Source organism: Prinia subflava, chromosome 2 (assembly GCF_021018805.1).
Source record: "Prinia subflava isolate CZ2003 ecotype Zambia chromosome 2, Cam_Psub_1.2, whole genome shotgun sequence".
Taxonomy (NCBI): Eukaryota; Metazoa; Chordata; class Aves; order Passeriformes; family Cisticolidae; genus Prinia; species Prinia subflava.
In genome coordinates this window covers 15,905,276-15,929,708 of record NC_086248.1, presented here as the reverse complement: position 1 = coordinate 15,929,708, position 24,433 = coordinate 15,905,276, and the positions used below count along the sequence as shown (strand labels likewise).

The following is a 24,433-nucleotide window of genomic DNA, read 5'->3' as shown; positions in this document are numbered from 1 at the left end:
GCATCTCTGCAGTACAAAAGGTGCATTGCTCAGAGGGAATGTTCTGCAGTCAATCTGATGACTTCTGTGACCTTTTTCAACGAGATGAGGAAGATCATAAGACCTAAGCATTGCCCTCTTGGTCCCTAGCCTCAGAGCTGTCAGTGCCTTGGTGAAAGCTGTAGCTGCACATACTTCCCTTGTAGCGGTTGCTATCTGACACAAAAGATGACTTTGAAGACAGAGCCAGGCCAGCCATGGTGCCAAACCAACACAGGGCTGAATAAAATTTTAGACTGATAGCTGTGTTCCAATAATTACAATTATTAAAATATTTCCTGAATTTATCATTAGAAAAAGTAAGTCTAAAAATAATGATTCTTGTATGCAGTGGTCCAGAATTTTAAAAGATAACAAAAAACTCCCAGAAATCATTGATTGTGCATTGAGAGTGAAAGCTGTTTAATGTCTAGGAAGAAAAGCTAAGACATCTGGGTTGTTTTCTAAGCTCTGCCACAGATTTTTTTTCATCTCCTGGGGCTGGCTACTTAACTGTAGAAAACTGCTCAGCAGCTGCAGCCTGCAGCATGTTTGGAGCCCTGGACCTTCACTCACTAAGAATGGGGATCCAGCTGGGACACACTGGAGCTCTCTCATGGCCTTCAGGGGAAGAGGAGATTTCATCGTCCCACACAGCTTGGAGTGAAAGCAAAGAAATCATCCAGAACCTGGGCAAAGTGTGCCTAAGCTTCTCCAGTACTGACTTCATCTAAGAATACAAGGATAAAGGAGAGGAAAGATGGGAAAGGCAATATGAGGAAAAAAAAGATAGAAAGAAGGAAAGATGGGAAAATCTCCAGCTCCAGTAGGTCCTAAAGCACTGAAAGTATCTTCACATTAAAATGACTGTAAAAATACAAAGAGTTATTGTCTTTATATTTTTATATACACAAGGTGTTACTGTGTCTTTGTGGGTTATGCTAAGGGAGGAATATGTTGGCTGAAACACATCAAGAACCAATGCTAAAGAGCTGCTTGCCTAATTTGAGAAGCTGAAACATATAATAAGCACTAATACACCCTCAGAAAATTCTTATCCTTCACTTGCTTGCTTAAACTGTGCCCCCAAAACCTGTACAGAGGTCTGAGTCTTAGATTCAGACATTTCCAAACTTTTAACTGACAGAGAGCAGAAATGCCACTGGAAAAAGGAGCATCAACAGATGAGAGAGGAACATGGGCAATTGAACCTTCACCCTGACACATTTTCCCAGGGAAGCAGGCTCAGTGAAGGCAGAAATGCTGCTTGAGCAGAGTCTAAGACCCCAATGCAGAAAACGTTTAAACAGGTGCTTTTGATTAGAACAAGACTTGACCAGATACCTAAGTGCAATTTGACGAACTGATGCTTGATGAATGATTGCAGAATCAGACCCTTACATTATTCAGTTCAAAGTTGCTTTTAAAGACCCTTCACTTCAATGTTTATAATGCTCTCTTCTAGAAACATCACTATTCAACATAAACCTAATTTTTTTTTCTTTACCGTGGCATTAACTCCTGAAATTAAATTAATTAGTTGCTAATTTTCACTCTGTAAAAATGTGTTGACACAAGAAGTATAATAAACAGTGGTTGGGTCAGATAAATAGTGAAGCATTTACCTGACCCCAAGCCATTATTATAATTAGCTTCTTCTGACACATTACAGTGTGTTCTTCAATCTACCACTCACCAAACATGCAAAATGACATCCACACAACAGCACCAGTTCACAGTTCCTGGTGTACTGAGGAGAAATGCTTTCTGTCCCATAAACAGCATAGCAGAATGCAGTGTTAAGGACTTCCAAGGCTTTAAGCACTGTGGGCATGGCTGTTCTTTCAAGTTTTACTGGTTTTCTATTTCTTTTTTTAAGCATCATTTTACAGTAGAGTTGGAGATTCAATTTTCCGTCAGGAAAAATATAAAACTTCAACACCTCGGGAGTAACAACAGCAACAAATATCCAGCACTTATACAGAACTGCACCCACAGTGGAATCCTACAAGCCAACTGTGTATCGTGCTTATTGCCCTTTGTCATGAATTTCCTCTTATTTGAATATCTGGCAGTATTATGGATGAAAAAAAGAGATTCAATTTAAAGAAGATTATCAGCTGTTCTGAGTTTTTGAGTCAAATGCCAGATCTTTCCAGTTTTCACTATAAAATATAAACAGGTTATTTTTATGATCTGAAGAATTCTGGTTTGATTTTTTCTCCTTTTTTAAACAAAGGAATACATGATGTCATGGACAAACAAATATTGTGTTAGTTTGTTTCTAATAACGGACACATTTTTTAAAGTAAGGATAACAGGAAAAAAACAAGATAAAAGGAAAAAAAGATGAAGTTAGTGTTGAATGAATTAATAGCAGGCAGGTGGCTGGGTGGGTGTCATGGCAGATAAACACTGAGATGAAGCCAAGGTAATTATAATTATAATCTGGCTAGTAATGCTGTCAGCTGAGGGTGTATAAAAACCTCGGTAAGTTAATACAGAGATGATCAGATCAACCTCCTTCCTGCCTGATCCCACAAAACACAATCTCATATATTCAAACTGACATTTTATGCATTTTTATTTTCTGAGAATTTCATGTATGTTTTAAGAGAGCATGTTTTAAGAGAGCTATTCTGTTGTTACCAGAGTTTAACCAACTTTCCACTCTCCTCATGAAATCCTGGAAAACATGACTATGTAATCAGCTGAGTCTCTCCTGACCTCCATGTTGTGCTGGACAGAATTCACCACTTTCTATCATTCTCTTTCGCAGGCTTTCTCTCCCCACTGTGCTATTCACGGGGGTATAAAATGCTCAGGCAAACAGAAGTCAATGGCAGATGTGTCGGCAGCACTTCTTTCTGCAATTTGACTAAATGGATGTAGTCCATAAAAGCAGCCTTAATTAATGGAAACATTTTAAAGGCACTTATAATAAGCTGGGAAAACAGTTGCCAATAGTAAACTTTATTAACAAAGAATGTTTAAAAATTATGTTCCTGAAGGTGACAAAAGATTTGTGGTGGATTGACCTTGGCTGGGTGCCAGATGCCCACCAAAGCTGCTTTATCACTGCCCTCCTCAGCTGGGCAGAGGAGAGAAAGTATAATGAAAGGCTCATGGGTCAAGATAAGGGCAAGGAGACATCACTCACCAGTGACCATCATCGGCAAAACAGATTCCACTTGGGGAAATTAGTTTAATTTATTACAAATCAAACCATGGAGAAATAAAGTCAAATCTTGTAACACGTTTCCCCCTACCCTCCCTTTTACCCAGGATCAGCTTCCCTCCTGATTTCTCTGCCTCCTCCACACCAAAAGCATAGGGGGAGGGGGAATGGGGCTGTGGTCAGTTCATCATCTTGGGTCCTTTCTGCCCCTTTCTCCTCAGCAGGAGGACTCATGCTCTTCCACTGCTCCAGCATGAGGTCCACCCCACAGGAGACAGTCTCCACACACTTCCCCCCCATGAGTCTTTCCCATGGGTGACAGTTCTTTATGAACTGCTCCAGCATGGGTCCCTTTCATGGGGTGCACTCCTGCAGGAACAGGCTGCTCCAAACCTTACCCCACAGGGTCCCAAGTCCTACCAGCAAATTCTGTTCCAACACAGACTCCTCTCTGCACAAGGACACAGGTCCTGGCAGGAGTCTGCTCCAGTGCAGGCTTCCCATGGGGTCACACTCTCCTTCAGGCATCCCCTTCTCCTTGGTGGGCTGCAGGTGGATCTGTGCTCCATCCTGAACCTCCATGGGCTGCAGGGGCACAGCCTGTCTCACTCAGCTCTGGCACCTAGAGCAGCCCGTCCCCCTCCTTCTCCACTGACCTTGGGGAATGTTGGGTTGTTCTCTCACATATTCTCACTCGTTCCTCCAGCAGCTGTTGTACCCCAGTTTGGTGGGGTTTTCTCTCACTTCTTGACTATGTTATCCCCAGGCTGCCCTTCCATCACTGACGGGCTCAACCTTGGCCAGCAGTGGGTCTGCCTTGGAGACAGTGGGCATTGGCTCTGCCAGATATGGGGAAGCTTCTGGCAGCTTCTCACAGGAGCCACCCCTGTAGCCTCTACCTCTACCAAAACCTTGGCATGCAAACCCAATAAAAGATTTTATGTGAGCAGTATTTTAAAAAGGTATTTCTATTCAAATACTTTAAAAATCTTGCGGGACTCATGCTTGGGAGATTGCATGTTTTCTGGAGGATGAAACTGTGACAGGATAGCTTTCCTGCTCCTGTGTGACAGACAGGAAATGCTTTTACTCTGTCTCAAGAGTCTTTTATTATTTAGAGACCTGAACCTGAAAGGTGTTGAGTGCTCTCAGCTCTCACTGACTTCAGTGTCACCCAGTCCCCAGTTAGCTTCAGTGGGATCTGAGGAAACATCACATCCCATAGCAGGTGTTTACCCCCCAGAGCATCTCCTCTAGGGCATCCCAAATACAGAAACACCAAGGCCGCAATTCAGATCCAGCAGAGCTCTTAGATGTGTGATGTATGCTTAAGTCTCTCCTTAGCCTAACACTCTGCAGCAGGATTTAGTGACATGTCTAAAAATTAGTATGTTTTTAAATTATCTTATCTTCTTGAAAGAATATGGCAGACTTTTTTATTTTCTGTGAAAGATTTGACAATATGTCTTTTTAAGTAATGTCATATTTTTTAAAATGAAAAAAAAACCTATATAGTAAAATATATTCTCAGCAGGTAGATAACATGGACAAACCTCTTGTCATTTTCTAAAGCCATCACAATCTATTTTTGTTGACATATACTTTGCCTTGTTTTGTTGTGGCAGGGATTTTCATGGAGAAACTGAATAAGCCCCATGTTGTTGTTGCACCAAAGGAAATGTCTTTTCTTAGGAAAATGCCCCCTCACACACCATCTGACACTGGCTTTCCAATCAAATATAAAAAGTAAAAGCAAACTGTCTCCACCATCTGTGACAAAGTCCCTTTAATTCTTCAAACACTTCTCTGTAAAATGTGGCTATTAGTAATAGCCACACATTTTCCTGCATTTGTATATTAGAGCTGTTTTCTTTCATTCCTGATTGAGACAGAATCATTGTATTATTAATCCAGAGAAGTTCTCTGTGCTTTTTAATTCCAGAATAATGAAACTCATTGGAACTTGGCGGCATTGAGTCTTGCTGACTAATCATTGGCATTGGCTAATGGCAATTTCTAATCAAATCTTATTATTAAATCAGAATATAAAAGATTTAGAAAATGCAAGGTTGCAGCTAGAGGTCATTAGTCATGAGCACAAGAAGTAATCAATACAATTATGGTTGCTGGAAGTGTGTTGGATGGGCCAGGTGGCGCAGTGTGATAATGCGTTACCCTTTCACCCCGGGCGTCCTGCTCGCATCGCAGATAACGGCAGGGCTGCTGCCTCCCATCTAATCTCTGGTGGAGGCTTGAACGTGCAGAAACCACTAAAAGGGATTCAACAAAGTGGGCTAAATTCAGTTCTTGCTCACACTGGTGTAAATTTCCTGTGGAGTTATTCCACATTTATTCTTGTCCCGTTGCAAGGTTTTTAGCAGTCTCTTTTAAAACTAAGATATTGTTTGGGGTAGTAGGAACGAGATGGAAATGATCATTTTACAATGCCATCAACAGCCTAACATACTGATATTCACTGCAGTGCCAATATGAAGTAATAAAAATAAAGTCATTGCAGATTTATACTAAAGCTAACAAGTGCAGAGCTGTCTGTTAAGCAGTTTCTTGCAATTCCTTTCTGTAATGCGAATGTGATACTGAGGTTGCCTTATTTTCTTTGTCTTAGGAATGTATTTAAGAAAGGATCCTCAGGAAGAAAAAGAGGGCTTAGGAAAGGCTAAAAATTTTGAACGTCTAGGTAGCAGGTGGAGCTAGAAGCAATCTGTGAAAAAGCTAAACTTCATCCTAATAAATTATTTTATCTCTAGAGGATGAGATGGCACAAGAAAAGTTACACTACCTGTAAATCTGGCCCTACTAGCAAGGGTTCAAGTAAAAATATTACCATCCATAAGCATTTGGTTTCCAAAAGACATGTGTTTCTTTATCTCCTTTCAACAAAATTATTGGTTCAACTCCAATCTTAGGCAATTCTTTTAAGGATTTCACACATGCATCTGCCTGGACAAGGGGTGCTGGTCTCCTACCTCTCTCATCAGAGAACATTGAAAAATGCTTGGTTACCAGCAGCGATTGGTGTCTGGGGCATTCACACACCAAGAGTATTACCTTCTTTGAGAATTGCAAAATTTCCCTAAATATTTATTTTGGAATCCATTTTCTCTAACAAGAATGTCATTAGTTTCACTTTGTGTCATTGTATTCCTTGCATTCATCTATATATCTATCCTTTAATGCAAACAGAAGGAAATTCCAACACTGTAAAAATCCTGTGTTCATATGAAGGTGAGATTTCCTTACAAAAGCCCAACAGGCCAAAATAAGTACACTACTGATTTTTTCTTACTTTTTTGCAAACAGTGAAAATATCTCCTTTTTTATACATAATGTTTCATAATGTGAACCTCATATATATATGAATAAGAAATAAAACTTCACACAAGCTAACTAACTACTAACCATATAGACATAATTGCTTTTGGAAATATTGTACTTGAAGACATTTTCATGTCAGCTGTATGTGTTTGAGTATCATCATAACATGGTGTTTACACCAGATTAATACCATATGCTGTGTGGGAATTATGTCAGGTTATAAATGGAAATACAGTATAATATCTGAAATTCAGGAGTGCTTTAGAATCTGATTTCTGCTAAAGTGCTGCTATTCTAGAAGAACATAAGTTTGAATAACATTACTTTTGATTTACACCAGTATAGTGTGGATAGAAACCCATTCCAGCTGCCTTAAATTTTGTTAAACAAATGCTAAAATTATCACCAATTAAAACTGTTTCCACACACCGCTAGTGGATTCATGACCTCATTAACGCAGTCAGGAGTGCTGCCACAGAATCACGGTGAGACCTCAGATCTGATGAGAGTCATTTTTCTAGCTTTTCTTCTCCCAAAATGATGCCACTCTCCCATGTCTCCTCTAGGCCTCCTGTGAGTCCTGTCAACACATTTTAGCTCAAAGCTGAAAGCACTTCTTTAATCTGCATTTTACTCACTGCCTAAGTAATTTAGCAGTTGTCGAGTAGGTCAGGAATAGGAATAAGAGTACAAAATACTAAAGTGGGGAAAGGTGAGGGGTGTTTAGAACACAGCAGAAGTGAGCCTAAACAGAAAGCAGTTAAAAACAGAAAAGAAAGGCAATTTAAGGAGCAGAGCCAGAGTACCAAAGCCAGTAAAGTCCAAGAGAGCTTTCCACAGATTTTAATCAGATCCCCTGGGAATGACAGAGAGGAGAATAATGAAGGACATTGAGAGAGATGGCATCATTACAGTAAAAGGGCTTAGCAGAAGGGGAGAGGATCCTGACAGTAAGGGAAGGTTTACCAAGGGAGCATCCTCCCACACTGCCGAGGAGGAGGCAGCGGGCTCCTTCCTGGGCTGAGACAACCTGCTTCAGGAGCCAAGCTGCCACGTTAAGCCAGCATCGTGCTCCAGTCTCGATTCTGCTCTCCATGGGGCTCATTATCCCCAAAACCAGCACCGTGCTCGGGCTCCCACACGGAGAGGCTTCCCAGAGAGCCAGGGCAGCACAGGGGCAGAGCTGCAGTGGAGCTGGGTCACCCTCATGTCTCTGCAGACCTGACCCACCTCTGTTTCACATTCAGGCTGCTCAAAATTAGGCAAACACCTGACCCCTTGGACAGCTTCTTAAATTCACACTCAATTTTTTCTGAGCAGACCGTATTACTCAAGTCAGATTGGAAAAAAGGAAAAATATCAGAAAATTCCCTGAGTTTAAGTAATATTACATTATTAAATATACAGTATTATACAAGAAGCTTTCAGAAAATTACAGGATCTGAGAGCACAAAAATAAAGGGTGTATTGGTTACTCAGAAAACAAAATTCAGGTGTAAATTTTTAATTTAGAGTGAGATATGTATGCTAGCATCACAGCTTCTCATGTAAGATCCAAAGTATCTTCTAGATATTCCATGAATGCTTTCTGTGTGCTACACTAAGTTTTCCCATGCATTTTCCACTAAAACATATTCATGTTATTCACTCAAACGTTATTTAACTCTCTTAGGGATGACAGATTGCCATTTTGATTAAAAATTTAAGGGTTTGCTGTTGATTTGACCCTGATTCATACACTGAGTAGGACGTGATATCTTTCTTGCTAATCTAGTTCCAAGCAGATTTAAATATATATATATGTATATATATATAAACATATATATATAAAAACTATGTTGGAGGATTGAATGTAGAAGGAGAGCATTAACTCTGTCTTTACACGGGGCCTATTAATATGAAAATTGTTGTAATATGATTAACGGCTCCTCTTAACACCAAAGAGAGTAAGTCTTGAGAGATTATTCTGCAAGATGATAACATTTCCCTATCCAGTTTGTAACCCTAGGGAAAACTGAAAAAATATGGATTTTGACTTGAACAATAATGAAATGGTAAGTGATATAGCTTTGCTGTCTTATAATGACTGTATTAATTTGCAAGCTGTAGTGCTAAACCAGAATAGAGGTGCTCGAGGAGATATGCCTGTTATCTAGGCAACAGTTAATATGATGAAAATGCTATTTAGAAGCAGCTCCGCATTTTTATCATAAATATAACTTTAATTCCTTGAGAGTCTCCATAAAGTCCTGGTAGAATGTAATAAATGCAACATAATCTAAAAGAGAAGACTGTCATTTATAACCATTCCCAATATTAGTTATGGATCTTTTAAAGTTTAAAAGCACTTTCTGTAAGAGAATCTGTCTTATATATTCCATCCCATATTACTTCTCCAGTTTAGAAAAATGACTCAACTGTGATAAAGAGATTCAATTTTTACCTTTTGCTTGCTTTTTCAAGTTAGCATGGCAGACCTTATCTATTAATTTGCCAGGGAGAATTTCTCTTCAATGATGCTCTTTTCCCCAAAAGTGAAAGTCTTTTAAATTTTAATTTATTGTGGGAAGGAAGTACTCCACAAGCAAATGACAAAATGGAACTATATACAGAGTGATGCTTTATCACCTTTCATCAGGCTGGAAGTGCAAAGCTTTTGTGAATGCAATTCTCTTACAATTGTCAGAATTTTATATTACTGATATTTATATATGACTAGGCTGAATAAGCCTTTTTATTCACCGTGAGGCTGTCCTGTACAGATTTCATGTCATGTTTACTGAAGCTGAACTTAATTGACAAGACCATAAACCACAGCTATTTTTTCTATGACAATAGCCCAACTTCAGCTTTTGGGAAACAATATTTTTAAAGTTTCCTGGAAGTCAGCATAGTGGTCTGAGAGCTGTAGGACTGAACCAAGCAATAAAAACAGGGTCATAACGAGTAACATACAATTACACAATATGCAGTTCAGGTCTCAGTCAGAGCCTCTCTTGCCTGGCTTCTCCAAGGGACTTGTTTTGTCTTGTCTCTCCTTGTATCACAGTGCAAATATGCTGGCAGACTCTACACACACCTTTGGGCAAAAGATACAATGATGAGGTAGGATGAGAAGGAGCAGTGGCCTCTACATGCTGCAGTGCATCACCTCTTTGTACAGTGCACCTTTTGTACAAAGGGCTGTTCTCCTTCACAAGCCACTGCTCCAAGTGTTTCACCCTTGAGGATCCATTTTACAGTAGTACCTAACATGAGCTAACAGGGAGAGTCATAATGGGAGAGTATTCAAGATAGCATTGATAGATATTTGCTCTTACCTGGTTGCATAAAACAGACAATTAGTTCTTTTTTCTGTTTTCTTATGGAGTGCTGAATGAACTTATGGCCTAGACATTGTGGGAAGATCAGTTCAGCAGCTGCATGTTCCTTATGAGGCAGATGTCTGCAACAGTTGCTACAAACTTTGTAGGAAAGTGTGATATTTCCAAATATGTGGTAGTACGACAGAGTTAGCTGAGGATCCTCAAGGATGGGGAACTTTTAAATCCTTCTAGATAAGGGACAAAAAGAAACACTGCTTTCAAGGAAGGATTGGCTGTTCTAATTCTGCTTCAAGTAAAGAGAAAGTTTGGTTGATTTGGTTCAGACCATGTCTTCTGATGTTTACCTGTGCAGCAAATTATCAGGTTTTTTTCTCCATGTGACAGTGCCATCGAAATGTACTGCAACATGTTGAAGCAGACTTCCATCTCTGAAGGAGAAAATCACTAAGGGAAAAAAGTATGGGGAATGTATCAAAATGTGTATTCTGTCTGGATTTTCTTCATCAAATATAAAGCACCTCAAATTGTTCATCAGCCAAACCAGCAGCTGATTTATTGTAAATGAGAATGGGAATACTATGAGACAAGATTCTCTCTGCTTACCATGCACATGAGCAGCTGCTCTAATAAAAATTTTCTTTCAATATATTCTACACATTGACGCGATAGCCACAGATTTCTGTATCACTAAACACAAAAGCCTTCACCACCTCCTCCTGAGATAGAACTGACAGAGATTTACAGGGAATCTGAAGGATATTCTCCCCACACTAGTATTTTCCTTTAAACACTCTCATTTTAGTGAAGTAGGAAGTTAGTTCTTTTATTCAGCCTTGCTGTGCACAAAGTCTCAGTTTCTGTGCAGATTGCAGGATGTTATGGCATTGTCTATGTCAATATTGTCTGAGTGCATTCTTAAACTCTGTAGCTCTGAGCAGGTAGGATTCTGTCTGTACCTAAATGATAAGACTGTATCTGCTATAAATATAATAACATCATCCACACACACATGCAGATGGCTACAAAAGAGTAATGAGACATCTTGTTTTGCCAAATATGCAACAGAATGAAGGAAATCAGAGACTACTCTTTAGCTCTTGAAACTTTAAACATTTGAGTTCAGGTTCCTCTTGGCTCTGAGAATATTCAGCTTTTTATTATATTATTTTGTTCTTCCTTCCCCACTAAAATCTTAGTGCATGATTTAATTATAAATAAGAATCTTGGCACAGGTTTCAGTTTAAAGAGATTTTTTTTTCCACTAAATTTATGTCTTTTCTTCAGTGAAAGGACAAGTTTAAATTACAACAGGGAACACAATCATCCCATAAAGGTTTGGAAAAGCCCTCATTTTCTTCTAAAGCTTAAAATACTTTTCAAAAATTCACTCCCAGCAAGGTTCTTTCAACACAGCTATTAAAGTGTAAGTGACCATTTTCATTTAGGTTTATGCAAAAAGAATGTATTGTCATTTAAGTCTCCTGCCAGTTTCTCAGCTGGTATGAATCACCATTATTCCAGTCTAGTGGAGTAAAACTGCTGTACATCCAGTCCAGGATCTGGCTCCCATTTTCTATTAACTCAGAAAAAGTGTACCTGGATGAAATTCTCTAGCCTATGTTTTACAGGTAGTTAGACTCCAAGCTCTAATGATCTCTCTTCTGCCTTTGAAACCCATGAATCTAATGGAAATTATGTGCATGTATCAAGGGGAAAATATAACTGTTTACTGCACAAAATTCTTGTGCCTCATTTCACAAGACATAGAAACCTGGCTATTTCTTAAGCCAGAATTTCTTTTTGCAGTATTGATAATTATATTACAAACAGTAATTAGAACACAGAATTAATAAATCTTTTGCTTCTTCATTTGCACCAGTTTCCTATATTGTATTAGTAACCACACATTAGCTAATCAGCAGGTTGGGAGGGAAAGCTGCCAAAAGCAGATCTGATAATTGGCAGCAGTCAAACAATCATAGCAGGAAACTTTACACTTCCTGTGGACAAGGCTACTGATGGAGACAACACTGAGATAAAAAATTAGGGGGGAAAAAGCTAGGATGTTTAGTTCTTTCATGTTTCATTATCTCTTGTAAAACTGGATTCACATATCACAGGGAGATTTGCACAGAAACCATTTGGATAACCACCAGTGGTTAAGGAAAACTTGGTAATCTAGTGATCACCTAGAAATATTCACAGATTTGTCCTCTGCCAAATTTTACAGGCTATTTAAAACACAGTTATATTCTCTCTAAGTCCATACATGGTATAGTTATTACTGTAATAAGTGATCACTTGACATATTTCACTGTCCAACATTGCCCTGAGATAAATATCAACAAATCCATCCTCCAGCAAGGAAATTTAGACACTCATCAACTTAGTTTTAGACCAAATCCAACATTTTAGATGCCTCAGACAGTATTTAATTCAATATTCTAAATTTTCCCTCATCTAGTGCATAGACTTTGCACCACCTGAAGTTCTTTGTGATAAGACTAAACTTTCCCTAGTCATCTCAGTAATTCTCCTTCTAGACACAGATAGAAACACTTCCATTTTACAGTATAAAGAACCCAGGAATCCAAAATAGCTTTGAGTCCAAGCACCATCCACAGCTTGGGATCCTTAATTTATCTTCTTGCTGAAGGCATTCTTGCTAATGTTTTACATCAGATATCCCCAAGATTAAGTACAGTAATAGTATCTCAGAAAAGCAGAGCTGAAGAACTACCACTTCTGCTCATTCATTGGTGACTTGGTCCCTCCAGGCCACCACCTCTGTAAGTCTCTTTCACAAGGAGGAACATTTTCCCCAGGAAAACATCAGATTTCCTTACTGTAAAATGGCCTTTAACTGGACAGGCAGGACAATTCCAAGAATTGCACTAGAGGCTGTGACAGAAATAACTGGTATATATTCACTATATAAAGCAAAGAGGTAGGAGAAGGCACAAGATTATGAATCCTAATAATTAGCTTCCTATATCTTAATACACATAGTTCCTACATACCCACAAAGCCAGTATTTAAGAAACACACTTGGCACTAGCAGTTTCCACCATTTTCCCCTACTACTGAGAGCTAATCAGTGCCTTTCCTTAAACTGTAGCACCCCTCATGCCAAGATGTCAAATTAGGGACCAAATCCTAACAAATTTCTGACGTGCAGGAAGCCAATCTCTTTAGGCATCTTTTTTTCTTCCTAGAGATAAAATAACATGTAATTTCATGAAACAAATGGAGAGTGGGAAGGCTGAAAAAAACCCTGAACTTAAAATCACAGCAAAACAGAATGAAAGAATTTCAAATGGTAAAGGGAGAGGATACATAGGTCATGTATCTGGTCTGCCTAAATCCATCATCCTGTCACTGTTTTTACTATCTTTTACTTGGTTTTTGGCTGTGTTTCTAGTCCATGCATATATAGGGCCCCAAATACAGGGTTCTCATCTGCACAGTTTTTAAGGCAGGGAAAAAATAAACAAACACAAATTAATGTAAACTAATGACAAAAAACTAACACCTAAGAACAGTCAGTGCACTGCACTCATTTTCAAGCACCTTGAGACGATAAAGCTTCAAATAAAATATGAGGAGTCCACTGAGATGTACAAAAAGAGACATACAGAGTAGGAGCCACAAGAGCAAGGGCCAGTCCAGTATTTGAAACCAAACTGTCTTTGCTGACAATGAGGGTATATGCACTCCTTGGAAGGTGTGGGTTTTGAGCAGAGAGTTGTAATACTTTTGCTGTGTAGGAATATGATCACCATCTGCTCAAGTCTGTTGAAATTTTCCTCTAAGATTTCCTTTACAGATCTAAGATGGAGTTCTTTGGCCAGCAAATCCTGGGACTGCACATCCTACCCTGACCTGTGGTATCTCAAATATATGGAAAATGAGTCCACAGATTTGCCTTGCTTTCTCCTACGAAGTGCAGAATACTTTAAGCTCTCAAGCATAACAGGACTTCAAAGGATAATGTCATTACTACCAAGTATCAAAATCAGAAGGAAAATGCAGGGTAAAATGCCATCCTTGAGGTAATCCCCAATCTCCCAAAAATCTTAGCACGCTTTGCTTTTACTTTCAGTGCAAGCAGATCAGGACCTTCTGATAAACCATGTGTTTTGTGGATTAAATGTTCACATTTCCAAGGTCGCACAGCAAAAGGGAACGATAGTTTTCCTTTACAAATTTCAGATTTACCATTTAATTAATTGACTTTGGCAGTTGGCACACAACCTTTAAAAAAAAATCCTGAAATGTCAGCCTTGAACAGGGAAAAAAATAATTTGATGAATTTAATCGAAGTGCCAACCAAAGCACAAATGTTCCCTGTGGACCCGTTACAACACTGGAGTTCACAACTGATTGCTTGGGAATGAGCAAACTAATGCAGCAAAATATTTACTAACTAAGTAGATGTAGTTTAATATATACACTCTACTTGCCAGATATTTATACCTGTGTCCTGTAAAATGCTGAAATTTTCAAACTTGTTAAATTAATTAATTTGATTAAGGTAAATAAATAGAAATACAGCTTGGTCTTTTCCCAAACAAGAAGTTTCACTGACTGAGGGTATTCATATATTATTTCTTTTTTTGCTGTTTTGTTATTTTACAAATGTAATAAATGACAAAAAGATTGTTCTCCTTCTTACTCTACATACTTTTTGTGCAAATTATATATAGTTTACTGGATAGTCTTCAGAAATGAACTTCAGGTACCATCTGTATGTTTTTCTGGCACTATTTATTTGCAATTAACCAGGGCCTTATGTTTTATCCTCTGCAACTCAGAGTCTTAAATCCTGGAGGAGGTAAGTTTAGCAGAAGGGAATATTGAATTCAGCATCAGGCTTTCTAATGAGAAAAACCTATCCCACTGTTCCATATTTAAACCATTGTGACTGAGAAAGACTGTTCTTCCAAGGTAAAAAAAAATTCTCTCGGAAAAAAAAGTTTAAAACAAAAACAAAACCCCCTCGTTTTAATAGCACCTGCAAGTGCAGATTAAACTATTTGTAACGATTCATTAAACTTGATGGCTCAGATACTACACCAGTGAGAACAAGCTCCACTGATTTCACCAGAACACAAGGACTTAACTGATAACTGAGACACTGTAGCAATTTACCCCAGGTGACTCAAGGTGTCCAGTCACATAATAACCTTATCATGCCCCAGATCCTCTCCTGAGGTCAGTGTTTAAAAAGCAGAAGCTGCGAGAGCAAATATTCATGAGGCACCAGAAACTTTATTGGTGCTGGAGACCATTTCTTCTTCTCTTCTTTCAACCCACCACACTCATCCCACTCCACCCACAGAAACCACACATCTTGAAACTTGCAGATGCACTCATCTATCAGCAGAGACACACAGCATTGGGAGAGCACTTGAGCAAAATGCAGCAGGCTCAGAAAAATCCCTTTATTCATAAAATCACCCAAATTATCTGTGTGCAGCTTCCCATATGAGAAGTACTAATCAAAGATACAGCAATGAGGCAGAGCTATGAGCCATACCAACATTTTCCAGAAAGAAATACGCAGAAAAACACAGACAACTGCATCACCTATTAGCTAAATCACTTTTCCACTTCTGAACATGGAGTTAAACCGAGCAGGCAGCAAATATTTTGTCACAACATGGTACACCCCAGCTCTTCATAGCACTGCTTTCACTAATGGTATTTCACCGTACTGAATTCTGAGTGTTAGGTGGTTTAGCACTCTTCCCAGAAACACCCACCTGCGATTGTAAGATTGGTGGAAATGACTTGTGAGGCTGAAAATGTAAACTTTTCATCCCAGCCATTGGTCACATTCTCCTAAGCTGAGTGAAATTCTCTGAAATGTTATAGTATGCAAGTACATGTGTGAGCGAGCATGTATAAAAGCAAGTGAGGGAGTGGGTGGGGAAAATATGTGTGGTACAGAACAAATAAAGCAGAAAACCCCAACCTTATCTCTTGCTGTGCACAAGGAAAATCTATTTGTGTCAGTGCAAGTAATTCTGAAGCAAACAAACAAGACAAGAAGGAGTAAATGACCGTGTTTCCCTCCAGGTTTTTTTATATCATCCCTGAACATTGGTATCAACACATTAAGGAGAGAGAACTGGTGAATTTTACAAGCAGGAGAACATGAACAAACATCAACATAAAACAGGGAGCTAAGAAGTGATGATGATTACTGAAATCGGGCTGCCTGGTTAAATTAACTCAGGATGGGGGGAAAAAATGTAGCCAAACCACAAAATACTGGCGTCCCCATTTCATAAAAATAATTTTACCATTTTTTGGTATAAATTTACGGGAATCAAATAAGAAATACAGACAGTCTGAATTCCCCTGTCTCTTCTCAGGTTCATTAGCACCAAAGGGCACAATGAGGAAGCTGTGACTGGGAAGAAGTGGCCCTGCTCTGAGCATCTCCCCACTGTGGTCACAGCAACTGCCACACAGCTGCCCCACACATTCACATGTGGGCTTTGCATATCTTACAGATTACAAAACAGAACAACAGAAAGTACCCTTCAATATGAGAACAGTTTTTCTGCATGAGACCAAGAGCACTTCCAGCCTTTTATCTCATTTCCAGCAATGGAGCTAATGAAGGGCAAAAGAACAGGGCAAATATATACCCATAGTTTCTTGGTTGACTCATCCCTTTGTGATGTGTTGTCAGGAACTCTCTGATAAGAAGATATTTTAGTAGTTCTCTGTGGATTTTTATTCCACAAACATGTTTAACAGCTTTCTATGCATGTCTAAAATTCTTTTTCACTCATGAAATAATGAGTTCCACAGCTCAACTATGCACCTGGTATTTGTTTCAAATCTGCCATCCAGTGGTTTACATGTGGTGCTTTCTAGGTCCAGTGTTACCAGAAGGGTTAAATAATAATTTTGTATTCACCTCCCTCCTCCATGATCTCAGGCATTCCCTTCACTTGCTCCTTTCATACCAAAGACCCACAGTCGATTTTATCTCCATCTGAAGAAGCTGTTCCACACGCTTGACTGCCTCCCTTGCCTTCATCACTGTTGAGTTCTGGGCTGATGGTTTTGGAGAACTCAGATATTCCTTCTGGCTGATAAGAGCCAGTTCAAAAGCCACTACTGTGTATATAAGGTTAACACCTCTTTACACTTCTAGTTACTGAATTGTACCTGATATTTTGTCAGACAGTCAGTCAGTATCGTCATACTCCTCTGCAATTCCCTCCAGCATATACTTCTTCTAATAGTTTTATATTATTTGAAAACTAAGTTATTTCAATATTTGTTTTGCCAGATCCTCTACTGACTGTCTCTTGCTTATATTTTTGAGGGACTTCACTGATGATTTTCTGTTGGAAAAGCTGACAGTTTATTCTTATGCTTTTAACTAGTCCTTATGGAGAAGCAGAGATGCAGGAGAATAAGATGAAATAAATGTTAAAAATCAGTCTGTTATGATGAGTGCTGGAAGTTTCATTATTGGTGTTTGTTGTGGTACCTGTGTTACAAGGTTTACCAAATAAAAGCTTTTCCTAGAACACTCCACACTACGGAGCTAAGGATCTTTGATCAAGCAGCTATGTCATAAAGTTAAAAATAGTATCTTTTAGCTGAGAGCCCTTCATTAAATCTCTCATTAATAGCTCTGGAAAGGTTTTTGTATTGGGTTACTGTCAGATTTTCACCAAAAACATCTGCTTCTTTTGGAAATATGGATATTCTGAAAAAAATCCCCCAAATCCAAAGTACTTAAACTTGTAAATGGTGCCACAGTGGTGACTAATAGTAGTTGTATATGATTTGTCTTATTCTCTTTTCTCTGAGCAGGGCACTCTGGGTGGGTACTAAGATATTATTTCTCAGCATGCACTACGGCCACAGAGTTCAATGATGGAGCTTCAGTATTCAGACCCCAACCTGCCCTTCAAAAATAGCTGCAAGATACATGTAGAAAAACTCAATCATCTCCCACTATTTTCATTTTTTTTTATTATTAACAATTTTACTTGAGCTGAGTAATTTTGGAGTTCAGAAGGAATCTGATATCTGGGCTTCAAATGCTACCAAGCAGTTTAACAAATAATTTAGATGTACATTTTTAGAAATTCTAAATGCCCTATTTCCCTTCTACAGAAAGTATTAGGAAATGCTTACTATCCAGCCCTTTTCAATTACTGAATATTGGTAACTATTGATTTTTGCAAATGATCAGATTCTTTTGGAGGTACTATATGATCAGTAAGCTGCATTTCCAAGCCATAAAATGATACCATAACATAGATTGCATTTCAATAAACATTTGTAAATGCAGAGGATGTGTGCATCTTATTGGGTTGTTTTGTATTTTACAATATCATTATTTTGTTTTTGTTTACAAGGCTAATGTTCTGCTTTTGCTCTGTACGTCATTGCCTGCAAAGGTCCTTGATCCCTCCACATGCGAGAATCAGACTCTGCAAAAATCACGGTTCTTCTTCATTTCATGTCTAAGTCTTTGAGATGAGCCTAGGTGGCAGGTAGATGACCAGAAGTTATCTGGAACGAGGTAATTTAAAAACATGAAAGAAATAGATCTGCCTTCTCTGTACCTTGCTTTTAATTTTATAGTGAAACACTGAATTTATGTTCATAAGTTGTTTGGCTTTTTTAGAAACGTTTCTTTTTTATATTGTTGACTTTAGAAGATTCTCTTTTTACTTTTGTAATTCAAAATATGTAATTCACATATATTAGCAGCTTGGTAGAATTCATATTTTCCTAGGTTTTTTGGATTAGTCTCAATCAGAAGTGGCCAAAATGAAAAAGCCTGGCATGAGATTACACATCTGGTCATCCACCTCTGAAATACAGCAATATATATTTGTGAGTGGCTATGAGGTGACAGTATGGAAATCCTTCCATTTTCTCCTTTGTCCATTACTCAGAAGTTTTTTGACTTATCATCAAGGCACAGTGACAATCCCTAGGAGCAGGGAAGTCCAGGAGCCATGCCTGAGGTGCCTTAAACTCAGGGCAAAATGAATCCAGACAAGAGGTCAGGTTTTGTATATATGGTTTCCTTCCACACATTTCTACCCTAATCATGTCTTTTACATTTGCCTTGCCAATCACTTTCCCAAATTCATGGAAAACATAGTAAGAACACATAACGTCACTGGAAAGCTTCTGGATGAGATGGTTAACTATCAGTTCTTCCTCCAAGGAGATTTATTTGTGAATAAGACTTAATTGGTTGAAGTCTGCATTGCTATCACAGCAGTTACATATGCTTCCAAGATGTTACATGTGCTTACAGTTACATGTGCTTTTGCCAGACATGCAGGGTCAAGGAAAGAAAAACTGTGGGTAGGTATTGGGCCCAAGAAATCCCTTGTGAAAGGCTATTCATCAATGGTAGACAGATATTCTTTTCTTCTGCACTTAAAAATGGACAGAACGGACAGAATAGTCTTTCTAGATAGGTTCTTTTATAGATTTTATTTCTAGTGTCCTCTTTTTGCTTTCTTAAGTGGTCCCTTTTGTAAAGTATTCTTTTAACAGCAAGGACTGGACTGGGCAGAGCAAGTTCTTATAGTCCCTGCTGCTCTGTGGACTTTACTGCCAAACCATAATGCCATTGATCTGTTAAATAAAGGCAAACTTTGAAAAAACAGTAGTACCACTCCCTCTTCACAGTAATTTTTAATGAAATGTACTTTTCATGCAGCGACTTAATTTCAGTAGGACTAGCTCAGTAGGTAAGGTCAAGACTTTGTAAGAGCTGTAGAGGCTAATGTTGCTGATCTACACAAATTACATAGAGTGTCATAGCATTATTGCATATATTAGTTTATCAGGCCAACAAAATCAGTGCAAGAGATGCAGGGTTAGGACATAATATTAAAAGCAGTGTTCCTGTAGTTATATAGCTAATACAATGTTCGGACACCTGAACATGCAATTTGGAAATGGGAAAGTGCCAACCTCTATTTCTTTCTCAGACTGCAGTTTTTTATGTGGTCTTGAGGACCACCTGCCCTTACAGTGGTGTTACCTATTCCACAGAGGTGCTGTGAGCATTAGCTAATGACTCCTAAGTGCTTTGAATGCATAAAGCCACACGCCTTACAAATACATATATATATATATAATGAAATATAATTACATAGTTATTGGAAAAGTCCCCGATTGTCTCTTAGAAACAACTGTCACGCAGCACTTACTATACATAGGGAGTGACACATAATGATGAAGTAGTTAAAATGATACTCTTGCTTCTAGACAGAGCATTTGCATTTTTGGAGAAATTTCTTGTTTCTTTTCAGGGATTGGCATAAGAAGCTTTCAGAAATGCTAAAAATATCTTTTTATATTAACTAGCTTTCCTTTTCTTTGGGCTAAGCACACAAAGGTACAAAACCAGCTTTGATAGCTTCTGAATAATGACACTAAGGTTAGAAAACTGAAAATGATAATATGTTATATGAGCCTATTTTATATAGTAGTAGAGAACATTCATTACCAAAGAATTAATAAACTCTGAAGTTATGATTATATAATTTGCCCTTGGGCACAACATATACCCATAGTATCTCATCTAATGACTTTTGCATAGACCCTATAATTTCTCATCAAAGTAGGTAGGACAGCTTTTAGAAAAGATATGTTTTGAAACCTTAAAATTACTAAGAATCCAACAATACCTAAAAATAAATAAATAAATAAATTTTAAAAGGTGCTAGAATCTCAAAAGCATTACTTCTTGTGTGAACTTGTCCAGATTAAGCATTCCATCACAGGATCTTGCTATGACCTTTGTCTGCTAAATTAGAGACTGAGATTCCCCATGTACTGGAAAACTGTTTCTTTGCTTGGGACTTTGAGACCGTGATCAAGCCACCTCTTAACCTTCTCTCAGATAATCTAAGTTCCCTGATCTTCTTTAATCTCTCAAGGTCAGGCAGGATTTTCAGACTTTCAATTGTTCTTGCTCTTCTTTTCTGCAACCTTTGGAGTCTGCCTAAATCCTTCAGAAGTAAGGATATTCAGCAAAAGGATTACAAGATTCTGGGTTAGAAACCCATGGGAAACACCCATGCTCTGGAACACCAGTGATGGGAACAGTGTTAAAATCAGTGGCCATCAGTTTTTTGCATGGCCCCAGATAAGTCAGGCTGGAAGGCTGCTCTTATGATGGAAATGAGAGCATTCTCTTGACCCAGTGGCTGGAAGTGAGAAAAGGCAAAAAATTACAGGGCCAGAGCCACTAGAGCTTAGTCTTCAGCAGGAGAATTTGTATGCATAGGATTTTTCCAGTCTGAATTAGAACCAGACATTTTTTTTTAAATCTCAGAAATATCTAGGGAATTGATTCAGCTTTCCTCACACAATTTTATTAACGATACTAGCTTTTTTTTCATTCTTTATTTACTGCATCCCATGACAGCATTTACAAGATCTGTGATTGGGGAAATATCTCTTTAAACTTTACACATTGTTTTGATAAACCAAGTGTATTTCTATTACAGTCAAATATTAGCAGACCAGACTCCAATGACAGGGCAATTAATGGCTGAGAACACCTATATACATTAATATTTACATAACATGGTTATGAAACATTCTGCGAATTTGAAATTCACCATTTAACCCAAAATCACCTTGGTGATTTAGAAAATAGAACACTATCACACCTAATTTATAGATGTGTGGCTTAGCCAAAATTGTACTGTTGCACCAAATTGAAATTACTGCTGTGTACATAACAAAAGAAAATAGAAACAAGTTTTGTTGGGAGAGATCTGCATACAGGTGATCAAGGGTCACCTTCCTGGTAGTTCTGACTTACTGATAGATAAAATAAATCGCCATTAATAGGTTAAAAATAAAATAAAAAACTGAAATTATTAATAATGCCATTATCCTTATTCTCTCCTGTGTAATCTGCAAACTGCTGTCTAGGCTAATTCATCATTGCCCTAATGCTTGTTTACTTGTTACTGAAATGTGCATATAAATTGCTCCTAACAGAGAATAATGCATTGGTGTAAATCAGGTCACATGATGCTCGACAACAGTGAATGAGGGTTTGCATTTCTATTCTTTCTCTTTTCTTCCTACTCTTCTTGTCAGAACCCACCTGTGCATGCTCCCAGCCCCCAAAGGGATTTGGCAGTAACTGTCTAACGCTAATGCCATGCCCTCCACTCTGAGTGAAGAGTCAGGTGAGGTGCTGAAAAGACCCATTAGACATCAGTCCTTCTGCTGACATCTTCCTCTCCTTAACCATCTATCCTGCTCCATCCCTGAGAACCAACGCAGAAAAACCAGCCCTCCAGCCCAAAATTTTTACAGCAGTATGTGTCCTGCCAGTTTAAATTAGCTCTCTGTAAGTTCAGACAGTTCTGTAAGCAATAGAGCAATCAGCAGCACTTGCAGCCATTTCTCTAAGGGAAGAAATGTGAACAATAAAAACAATGCAGGTGTATAGGTCTTCTGCAAAAAAGTAGCAAGTCTTGTTATGTCCATTACTCTTGTGGGCATCCTAGGCAGTGTGGAATGTCTGGGGCAACAAATGCTGGCTTCAAAATACAGTGGTGCATTGTGTGTCTGAAATACTCATTATTATTACTGTGCACTTAAACACAGCTCTAAGAGAGTTCAAGGTCCCACCTGAGGAAAAGCTGGCTTAGGGTCTTGGCCAAGGTCAGCCTGCACTCAGAGGAAAGCCTAAGAGGCTTCTTCGCCCGGTGGGAGCATAACCCAGCTTTAAAAAGGAACTCTTAATTTCAGACAGAAGCTCGAACACCCATTCTGCTTCTTGTATGTCAGAGGCCAGGATAAAGGACAGGAAAAGAAAACTTCCATTCCCTTTGTTTCTAATGTATTTCTGCTTATCACTTTGTTGTATCATTTTGTGAGGCAGTTTCAAAGCTTTGTAGGCAGGCTGAATATTAACCATCGACTGCGATCCTCTCAGTCACTCCTGGCACAGGTTAATCCCTGTATCATAGGCTGCCACCAGTTTGCTAAGCAGCTTAAAAGGACATGTTATAACTTTGACAATGACCTGCTAATGGTTTTACATTTCTCAGAAGTATTATGAGCTATCTTTGTCATTTTTATCTTCTAATGAGATCAATAAATTTAGGAAGCAGACATAGATGGTGCAAACTGCAATGCCACAGCCAAGGACGTGGCATGTATAACTGTTAAACTATAAATAATAACGCAGGAACTATAATGAAACCTTGACTTTTACAGAGGAAAATCAAGTTGCAAGCACCACAGCATTAAAAAAAATCTCCACATTTTTTAGGAAAAGTGTAACTCTTTATTTCTTCTTTCATATCACACCATATCAATTCTTTAATGAAAAGCTTCACACTGAGATGTAGGTTTCACTTACTGATTTTTTTTTTTCCCCAGTGGTAAATAGCAGTTCTTGATGTTTGGACCCTCTGTCTCTGCCTTTGATGACTCTCCATGAAATAAGCATGTCAGATAAAAATTTTTGCACAGCTGCATGGCAGATCTTACCATGTATCATTAACTCTCCTTCTTCCTTCCAAACAACTACGACAAGCTCTAGGCTTTAAAAAAGCAGAGATTGCAGGTTGCTTTCAGTGTACAAAGCCACAACTTTGGGTGATATGGCAGGGTGATATCAGTTCACATGTCCCACATGTACCTGTTTACACCACACCTTGAGGCTGGGATCCTGGGCCATCTCTCAGCAGCATGAATACCAGAGAGGTTCCTTTGCAGAGTCCAAGTGGTCCCCAGAGATAACAAACCATTCTCAATATGTTTGCAAAAGGGATAGTTGCACACAACACCTGAATGGCCTGGGAGCAAGGTATCTTTACCTTCTCTGAGCTTTACACCTGTGGTTATCCTCTCCAGTGCATACTGGCCCAAACAAACATGAAAATAATCCAACATTCAGTGACCCTAAGACCCACGCTTAATTTCACTGTGTCTGCAGTTTCTGTTGAATGAATCAGAAGTTTCAAGTCAGCTGTGCCACTAGATGTTTCTCCAGTCAGTAACTATGTGCCCAGGAAGGTACAAACTGCATGGCAAAAGGTCTCTGGGAACACATGCCTTTGGGTATAAGAGTCCCAGGAAGAGAAACACCAAGGTAAGATAGCTAAATATTTAACTGGTCCTCATTTCTGCAGCATGCAAGCCCTTGCCACACAGTGGTTGTATTAAAGACAGAAAAAGAAAGGAAAGTACTATTTTACAATACATCAGCTGACTAAGCCTTCACATATGAATAAAATACAGTTTGCATTTCTTAGCCTATTATAGTTTTGATTTTACCAAACTCAATGTGAAAAATATACTGTGGCAAACCACTACACATCCTACCTGTTTCTTGTGTACAGAAGATTAATTCTATTTAATACGGTTTGGATCTGCATGCTAGTCAGATATAAAAATTATTTGACAATTAAATTTGATGTTTGATTTTTGCCTTGTACAATAATGATATCTTTATAGAGATTGCCCTTGACAATATTTATGAGATATTCCAGCAGAGCACAGGTACTCTTCCCCATTTTTAAACACA

General features: G+C 38.6%; 1 long non-coding RNA gene across 1 annotated transcript in view; it reads right to left on the bottom strand.

The window, feature by feature from the left end:
* Nucleotides 1-24,433, bottom strand: part of LOC134565593 (uncharacterized) — a 329,001-nt gene that overhangs the window by 110,741 nt on the left and 193,827 nt on the right. The window lies entirely within an intron of this gene.